This window comes from Elephas maximus, chromosome 11 (genome assembly GCF_024166365.1).
Source record: "Elephas maximus indicus isolate mEleMax1 chromosome 11, mEleMax1 primary haplotype, whole genome shotgun sequence".
Lineage (NCBI taxonomy): Eukaryota > Metazoa > Chordata > Mammalia > Proboscidea > Elephantidae > Elephas > Elephas maximus.
Window position 1 is genome coordinate 14,899,245 of NC_064829.1, and position 9,708 is coordinate 14,908,952.

Here is a 9,708-nt window from a genome sequence, read left to right on the forward strand (position 1 = left end):
CCAAAGGAGTACAATTACTAGGTCACATGGTAATTCTAGGAATCCCTTGGTGGTTCAGGTGGCTAAGCACTAGGCTACTAACTGAAAATTCGGTGGTTTGAACTGACAAAGAGAGAAATTGATAGCAGATATCCTGCTTTGATTTTGGGGTTTTCTTACTCACAAAACCAAATATTCACTTCAAAGAAATCCCGGACTAAAATTCTTCCACCAGTGGCTTTTCTTTCACCCAAACTTGCAAATCCTTTCTTTCCTGTTCACAGCCAGGCTTACAAAATTTGAATTTCAAAAGATGTGGCTGGGTGGAGGGCCAGAGGCCAAGGCCAGAGGGCAGGGTTCAATCAATCATGTTAAGAGTAGCCAGTGGTTGATTTTCTTTATTTCTCCATCCCCTTCTCTTTATAAAGCTCATTGTACCTAGCTTCTTCAAGCCATTTGCTTTTTCTGGAATCAAAATGGTCTCCCTACACTTATATAGGGAATAACTGCTCAGAGCAAATCTTTTGTTCAAATTTCATAGCATTTTGATTATTTTTAACAGAACTGACCCAGAGGAGCATTCAAGGAAAGCCCTGGTAATCTATTTCTGAAAGGTCACAGCCAAGGAAACTCTGTGGACTTCAGTTCTACTCTGAAACACCTGGGGTCAACATGAGTCAGAATCCACTCAACAGCAATTGGTTGGCTGAATGATAACTCTCTAATTTTGAGGGACTGCCAAAAGTTTTCCCGAAGTGGCTGCACCATTTAACCATTCCCAGTAGCAATGAATGAGGGTTGTGATTTCTCCACATCCTTGCCAACACTTGGCATTGTCTATGTTTTTTATTTTGGCCATTCTCTTAGGTGTAAAGTGGTATCTCACTATGCAATTGATTTGCATTACCCTAAATGACTAATGATATTGAGCATCTTTTCATGTTCTTATTGGCCATTTGTATGTCCTCTTCAGATACGTGTCTATTCAAAACATTTACCCATTTTTAACTGGGCTGTCTTTTTTATTGAATTGTAAAAGTTCTTCACATATTCTGGATATCAGTCCCTTTTCAAATGTATGATTTGCAAATATTTTGATACGGGCAACCTCATTCTGTGGGTTGTTTTTTTTCCGCTTTCTTGATGGTATCTTGATGGTATCACTTGTTCTTGTGCTTTTGGTGCCATATCTAAGAAGTCATTGCCCAAGGTCACAAAGATTTATTCCTAAATTTTCTTCTAAGAGGTTTATAGTTTTCGTTGTTACATTGAAGTTTATGACAGAATTTAAGTTAATTTTTTTCTGTCTGGTGTAGGGGTCCAGTGTCATTCTGGACATCCCATCTTTATTAAAGACTTAAGATCTATTACTAGAGGAGCCCAGTGACCTAGTGGTTAAGAGCTTGGCTCCTAACCAAAAGGCCGGTAGTTCAAATCCACCAGCTACTCCTTGAAAACCCTATGGGGCAGTTCTACTCTCTTCTATAGGGTCACTATCAGTCACTCGACAGCAATGGAGTTATCTCTTACTAAGCAAAAAATATTTTAGATTTTTGACAAATACTTGAATGTCAGAGCAGGAACGTGGCCTCATAATTTTTGAAACAGGCAACAAATGATGACAAATAATTACTCTACACAGTAAAAACAGATAAAATCCTCATCTCTTTAATTTGATAAATTTTCTCTTCTATATTTAGTCATCTCTCAAAATACTTAACTCTCAAAATCCTTACATTTTCTTCATTTCCTTATCTTTTCCACTTGTTCGCTATGCAGTAATATTGCAAACACATTCAAGTATTAGAACACACACGCAGCCCAGTAACTCCTCTCTCTATCCTGTCCTTTTCTTACCATTCTTTAGGGTGGCTTGTGAAATAACGATATTGTTCTGTCCATTCATATAAATCTCTTTCTCTTAAACTGGAACACCCATCACACTGACCGATTTCAAGTTCAGGTTCTGCCAAGTGTGAAGTGGTTAACTCTGGGGAAGTAACATCCACAAGCAAGAATGATTTATCAGGTTCAACACAAATTCAAACACAGCACTTTTCAAATCACTTGAATTTGTATTTGCACTTAAGACATGGGTGTGGTTTACCTACTTCATGCCTAGCCCTTGGGGAATAACCCATGAAGACTACAGCCATCCTTGTTGCCACTTGGCTGAGGCAGCCAGGGGTAGTGGAGACCACTGACCTGCTGTGTGGACTTGGGTGAGTTACTAAGTCTCTGAGCCAAGCACAGTCCAAACGGTACAATGTGGACCCACAGGGTTGATGCCTGTAAGGCCTGGCCCACAGGAAGCTCCGACAAAAACCAGCTATTATTAACAATAATAACAATCAGCAAACGTATGCGAATAATCTCATTTAATTCTCACAACAAACTGCAGGGTGGATACTTCAGAACCACAAGTCACTGCACTGGGCTGCCTTTCTCTTTTTTATGGAACAATTGCATTAGAATGGAGCCTAGGATTCCTCTCCCGGTGTGGCCCTGCAGGAGCTGTTTCCCCTCCCTCTTTTCCCTCCTCCCCCAGCACATCCTCTGCATTCCCGGACTTTTTTTTGGTGGGGGGGGGAGGTGGTCAGAGGGCTGCCCCCAGACTTCCTCCAGGCTGCCCCTGTCACTGCCTTCTCAGCTCAAGCGCCCCTCCCCCAGGGCATGTCTTCTGACGCTGTTTCTAAGGCAGTGTCTTCACCTCCACTTCTTCGCTCTATCTAGAACCGTGTTTGCTTTTCTTCCTGCCCTTACTGTTTCCTTTTAACGCCTTTGCTTGTTTACTGCCCATGAAAGGGCGGCCCTCGGGGCAGGGACCCTGTCTGCCTGTCCCCAGGGTGTCCTTTGCTTAGCGCAGGGCTTGGCATTTAGCGGACACTCACAAAGCACTATCAGTAATGCGTTAATCCTTTCTTGGGCATTAGATATACACACAGGCCTCTCTCTAGAGGACAGGATCTTTGAGAATAAAAAGCGTCTTTCCTGCGAAATCCCACCGAGCTTGAAGAGAGCGTTGGCGTTGATGCGCCCCTTGGGTTAGGAGCCAGGTTGGGCTCTAACGGGGAGTCAAGGACAGGAGCACTGGGGTGGGAAAGAGAAGCAGCAACCCAGACCAGCTCTTAATCTCATAAGGTCACCAACACCTGCGCACAGGGCCTGTGGGTGAAGGGGCCAAAGTAGTTCGTTGGCAGAGTCTGGGAGGAGTTCGCGCTAGGCCCCAGTGGGCAGATGGGCCTTCCAGCCCAATGGCGATTGCGGACGTGGGGAAGACCCATGAACCTCACTCAGCAGCACCTGCTCTCACTAGCTCTGACCCCCGGGGCCCCCTTGCCGGGCTGAGTACTGCCGCATATGCGCGTGTGTGAGGTGCCGGGCGCTCCTAGAGTCAGACTGCGCCCTGGCTCTGCCACGTTCGAGCTAGGGGACCTCAGAGTAATCCTTCTCCTGCGTTAGTTTCCCCATTTCTAAAATTGGCGTCAAGTCAGTGCCCAACTCGTAGGTTGCTGTAAAAATAAAGTCATTTCTTACAAAATGCTTAGAATAACACCCACCAGCTAGAGGTGTGAGTTGGCAGTTGTTACGTAAAGAGAAGGAGGGGGAGAAGCGGAAAGGAGTGCCGTGTAACTGCGCACGCAACGCCCCTTCTCCCCACTTTGAATACAGCTGGAGCTCAGTCGCTTGCTACAGAAGTCTGCGGGCACTGGCACACAATGGGGCAAAGAAAAGAAAGGAGAGGCTTTGCCAACACCGCAGAATAACGACAGCCTGCTGACAGACGCTACAGGCTCCTTATTGTCCAGGCACACTCCCCCTCTCTCTTTCTAAATTAACTCCACTGGGAATCCAAGGGCTTTGTCCTCATTTCATCTGTCTCAAGTTCAGTGCTAACCTGCAAGCAGCTCTTTGGGAAAATGCGGAAAAGAAATGGTGGTCAAAGGTAGAAGCCACCGCACCCCTCACAGAGAGACAATCCAGACTGCACTGTTTCTTTCCCGTTCTTAAAATAAAAACACCTTCCAGCCTCCTCCTAGAGGGAGGAGAAGGCCTGTTTCACAGCTTGTATGGCTCCTCCCAGAGGGAGACGCTGAGGCGTTGGTCCACATGGCTCCCAGGGATCTGCTCTGTGAGCTGTGCAGGGTGCAGCGCCCTCATTCATCACCGCGATCGGATTTGTTGTCTGTCCTCCTGCGAGGTCACCGGGAGCCCAGCTGCAAATGCAAATTTGTAATGCGAAAGGGTGCAATTTCCAACCTCTATTTATCAGCCCAGCCTGCGAGCCAGTTTCCTAGGTGACAGGCTCTGCTATGTTCCTGGATAAATTCACAGTGAGGAGGAGGAAGGAAAAAAAATTAAAATAAGCTTGAGCAAGAAGAACCCCCTTAAACTAGTAAAGGCAAACTCTAGCAGTGCCTGGGAATTGTGGAGCTGTCCTTAGCCCAGCCTGCTCTCTACCTTCCTAACCCTTCTTACAGTCAGTGCGGTCAACTGCAGTGTGATGGCTCACCATTTATTATTCAGTCTGTATTAATAGGCTACAAATGCAACAGTACAATTTGTGTTTTCACAAGTGGGTTACATTTGCTTTTCTGTGTAGCATTAATGCCGAATTTCCAAGTTACAATATGAAAATGAGGCTTGTAGAGTGTCAGGGGCAGATTAACCAATAAACAAGGTAGACTTCGGCTTACTTGTGTCTACTAATCTGTAGTCCGTGATTTCAAATTACAAAACAGGTGAAATTGTGCACTACAGATTAGTAAGTAAGCACAAGTAAACCTGTGAGTACCTTGCTTATTGGGTAATCCATCCCTGAGGATTGTAAAGGTTGTGATTAAAATGTATCTATGTATTGAGGAACAGAGTTTTTAATTCTTGTGGAGTAGAGATTTCTGGGTTTCCTGGGGTTTGGGGTGACCCACCCAAGCTATAGTCCTGACATTGAAACAGGCTGCTTCGCCATATTGAAAATCCTAATCAACACCCCTTCCCCCATGTCTTTGTCTTGCTAACCACAAGCTTGTTTTGAGCAACATTTTTCAGGAAGTCGCAGCAGGTAGTGGCTCCATCCACTGAGCTAGCCCAAGTTACACCTTGAAGCATGCACAGATTGAAGAAATCACATCCTTCAACTGACCCCCCCCCCCAAATATGGGTGTGGGAGGTCTAAGGGCAGAAAGTTCCGGGTACCAAACCCAGCCCCCGATGCCACTGGAGACAAAAAGCTCCTCAGCCCCCTTAGTCAGCGAGCACTTGGCCTTACGGTTACTAGACCCCAGGCACTCCTTGTTTGCACAGACAATAAACTTGCCACTTTATTTCCCTTGCGATCAGTGTCCGTCTTATTTCAATCAGCTAATAAGACAGGACAAGAACCCAAGTTACAAGATAATCTTTGAACCTTGAGCCACAAAGTCAAACAATAGGCTAGCTAATTAGTAAGGACCATTTGCCTTAGGGATTGTGCTGTTCTGAAGACTTACCTATGTGCAGTCAGTTTTGAGAAACAGACACTCCCAAGGGCAGACCAGAGCCGTGTTTTAGTGTGAATCAGTAACTATTTTAATTGTTCTTCAGGACAAGGCTGCGTGAATTCCTTCCTGACCACAAATTGTTTTATCAGTTCTATTTCTTCCCTTTTTCTTGGCAAGGTTGATAAGATGGGGTGTAAGAATCTTTGGAAGTTCAACTTCCAGCCAATATGGCACCACAGGCAGAAGCACCATGCCATCCCTCCACAGCAAAGACCTGAAAAACTAAGTAAAACAGAGACAAACGTCATTCCTGGAACTTGAAGTATCAAACGAAGAGATGAAGAACTCACCCAGACACGGAATGGAATAAGAAAGTGACAGAGGACTGAGAGTGAGGAGAGATACTTGCTGAAGTTCCTTATCAGCTAACGCAGCACAGATTTGCCATCTTGGACTCCTGTAAGAGATCAGATGACAGAAAGCATGGGAAAGAAGCTTCACAGAGCTCTCAGCAGGACACAGAGCACCTGGTAACCAGGGATACATGCTTTCCCACCCCCCATCCTCTTCCTGTTGCTCTACCTCTTCCTGGCTGGTTGCAGAGGCTCAGCCAGCCAGAAAGTGCAGTGTCCATGCTGCTTGGATTCACCCCACCCACATCACAGATCGGTGGACAGGGAGTACAGGAAAGCAGCTTCACGAAGTTCCCAGCTGGAGACAGAGCACTTAGTAACGAGCAATATACGTTTTCCTAACCCTCACCCTTTTCCTCTCCCCCTTTCGGCTTCCTCTGCTTCCCACCAGGTACAGTCTCTTGGCCAGGAGGCAATTTCTTCTGCCCCGGGCTGCTTGGATTTGCCTGTCCACACTGGTCCGGTCGCTGAGCTGGTGTAGTTTCTTTCTATCTCTTTTGGTTTCTTCCATTCTTCCCACCAACTTCCCTTCCTTTCTCTTGAACAGCTGGCTCTGTGTGCCATCTTTGCTCTACTTGAAAGGCTGTGGGATCCACTCCCCCAGCCCGTGACACTACACTGGTGGGATCCCTGGGGCTTTTTTTTTTTTGCTTGTTTCACTTTGTTCTGTTTTGTTTGTTTTCTTTCTCTTTTCACACTTGGGACCCCTTCTAGCCAGGCTGCACTGCACAGCCTAAGAGCCACTTCCCTAATCTGTGCAGCTTCGTAGGCAGGATCCCTGCAGGCATTTCTCTCTTTTTTTTTTCCTTCTCTCTTTTCCCCTTTCTGTCTTTCTTCATTTCTCAGTTCTTGTCTGTGTACACTTACCTTCTTTTCCAGTCTCCTGAATACCTGGTGCTGTGTGACATCTATGTCCCCTCTAGCCAGGCACAACCCAGGAGACATCCCCGGTCTTTGCAGCTGCACTCGTGGGACCCTTGGGGGCTCTTATTTTCTACTTATTTTTTCCTTTTCCAAATTTTTGTCTAGTTATTACTTTTTTCTTTTTCCCTTTTTTCTTTCTTTCTTCTTCTCCCCCCCCCCCCTTTTGCTTCTCTCCATTTCTCAGGATTTCATCTCTCCACTCAAATGGCAATCTCCCTATGCACTCTTTTTTTTTTTTTTGGAGTGTGTGTGTTTTTTTCTTTCCCTTGTTTTTGACTCTTGATTCTCTCTCTTCTTTCCCATTCCCATACTATCTTCATACATTCCAACCTCTGCCCTTTTTCCTGCCTACCTGCATCAGGCACTGGACATCACACCTCCAAGCAGCACAGGCATGGCCTAATGGAACCTACCGGGCACTGATTCCTGGCCCACCCTGTGAGCCCTAGTATGGGCCACAAACAACCCATCCCAGCCCCTCTCCTTCAGCTGGACCTGCCCTGCTACACCATAGCTGATTGACTGACCCCACCCATTGGACAAGGAAGTGAAAAGTATTGTGACTACAGAGCAGCAAACAACAAATGCACAGCCTGCCTGCTCAGACATAAGCAAATTAAAAAAAAGAAAAAAAAAAAGGATGAAACAAAGAAATCCACAATGAAGAAACAAAGAAAATAACTACTGAATGACCCAAAGACAGCAGACAATATCAAAACATATTTACAAAACAAAAAAAAAAAGGAGAGGATGGCTCTGCTAGGCATCCAAAATAAAACACCAGATGACTTTCCGGTAGAAGAAAAGGCACTAGAACTACCTGACAAGGAATTCAAATCTCTAATTTTCAGAGCTGTCCAAGAATTAAAGCAAAAAGCAGACAAAAATGAGGAAAAAATAGACAAATTTATTGAAAAGGAGACAAATTTATTGAAAAGGTAGACAAATTCAAGGAAAATACAGACAAAAAGAATGGAAGAATTCAGGAAAATAATACAGGATCAAAATGCCAAAATAAATTCACAACTAGAAATCATACCAAAAACAACAGTTAGAAATCCAAAAGATAAACAACAAGATATCAGAAATGGACAGTGTCATAGAAGGGCTGAGGAGAAGGTTTGAAACAATGGAAGATAGAATCAGCGAAATTGCAGACAAACACTTGGATACAACTCTGAGGAAAAATCAGAACAAAGAATGAAGAAAAATGAGGAAATGCTGAGTGGGATAAAATCAAAAGCAAAAATTTGTGAGTAATTGGAGTTCCAGAACAGGGAGAGAAAACAGAAAACACAGAGAGGATCATTGAAGAGTTGCCGACAAAAACTTCCCTAATATCATAAAAAAAAAAAAATGAATGATGAAAAGCTGATCGTTCAAGAAGCTCAACAAACCCCATATAGTACAGACCCCAAAAGAAAAGCACCAAGGCATATCATAATCACACTCACTAGAACCACAAGACAAAGAAAAAATCCTGAGAGCAGCTGGAGAAAAACAAAAAGTCACATGCAGAGGAGAAACAATAAGACTAAGCTCTGATTATGTGGCAGAAATCATGCAGGCAAGAAGGCAATGGGATGATATATATAAAACCTTAAAAGAAAAAAATTGCCAACCAAGAATAATACATCCTGCAAAATTTTTGTTCAAATATGATGGTGAAATTAGAACATTTCCAGATAAATAGAAATTAAAGGAATATGTGAAAACCAAACCAAACCTACAAGAAGTATTAAAGGGAGTCCTTCAGTCTGAGAACAAACAACATCAGACCACAGCTTGAATCTAGGATGCAAGATTTTATCAGCCAGATACCAACACAGGAAATGAACCCTCAAGGACTATCCAAAACCACAAGAATTGCAACAGGGAACCAGAGAGGTTAATCTATAAATGACAACAATGTCAGAACAATAAAAGAGGGAATAAGTGGTGTAGGTATTGAACTTTCTAATGGAGAGGAAGGCAAGGCGATACCAAGTAATAATAGACTGGTTCAAACCTAGGAAGATAAGGTTAAATTTCAAGGTAACCACAAAGAAAGTGAACAAACCTACTCATCAAAATAAAGAAGAAAAACATAAAGTCTCAATAAAAACAAAACCTACAAAACAAAAGAAATTCACAAACAAAAGGAACTCAGTGCAGGAGAATAAGAGGAACAAAGACAACGTTAGCATCACACAAAAAAGCACTACAAAATGAGGGCAATAATCTCACACCTATCAATAATTACACTGAATGTAAGTGGCCTAAATAGACACAGAGTGAGAGAATGGATTTAAAAAAAAAAAAAGGATCCATTGATATGCTGTCTACAAGAGATACACCTTAGAATCAAAGACACAAATTTATTAAAAATCAAAGGATGGAAAAAAAATATATCAAGCAAATAACTACCAAAAAGAGCAGGAGTGGCAATACTAATCTCAGATAAAATAGACTTTAAAACAAACTCCACCATAAAAGACAAAGAAGGGCACTATATAATGAAAACTTAACCATAATAAACATCTATGCACCCAACAACAGCACTCCAAAATACATAAAACAAACTCTAACAGCACTGAAAAGAGAAATTGACAGTTCCACAATAATAGTAGGAGACTTCAACACACCACTCTTGGTAAAGGACAGAACATCTAGAAAGAAACTAACAAAGATACAGGTGAGCTAAAGAGCACAGTTAGCCAATTTGACCTCATAGACATATATAGAACACTCTACCCAACTTTTTTACCCAACAACTGCAAAGTATACATCCTTTTCCAACACACATGGAACATTCTCCAGAATAGACTACGTCTTAGGCCACAGAGCAACCCTCAACGAAGTCCAAAATATTGAGACAATACAAAGTATCTTCTCTGACCACAATGCCATCAAAGTAGAAATTAACAACAGGA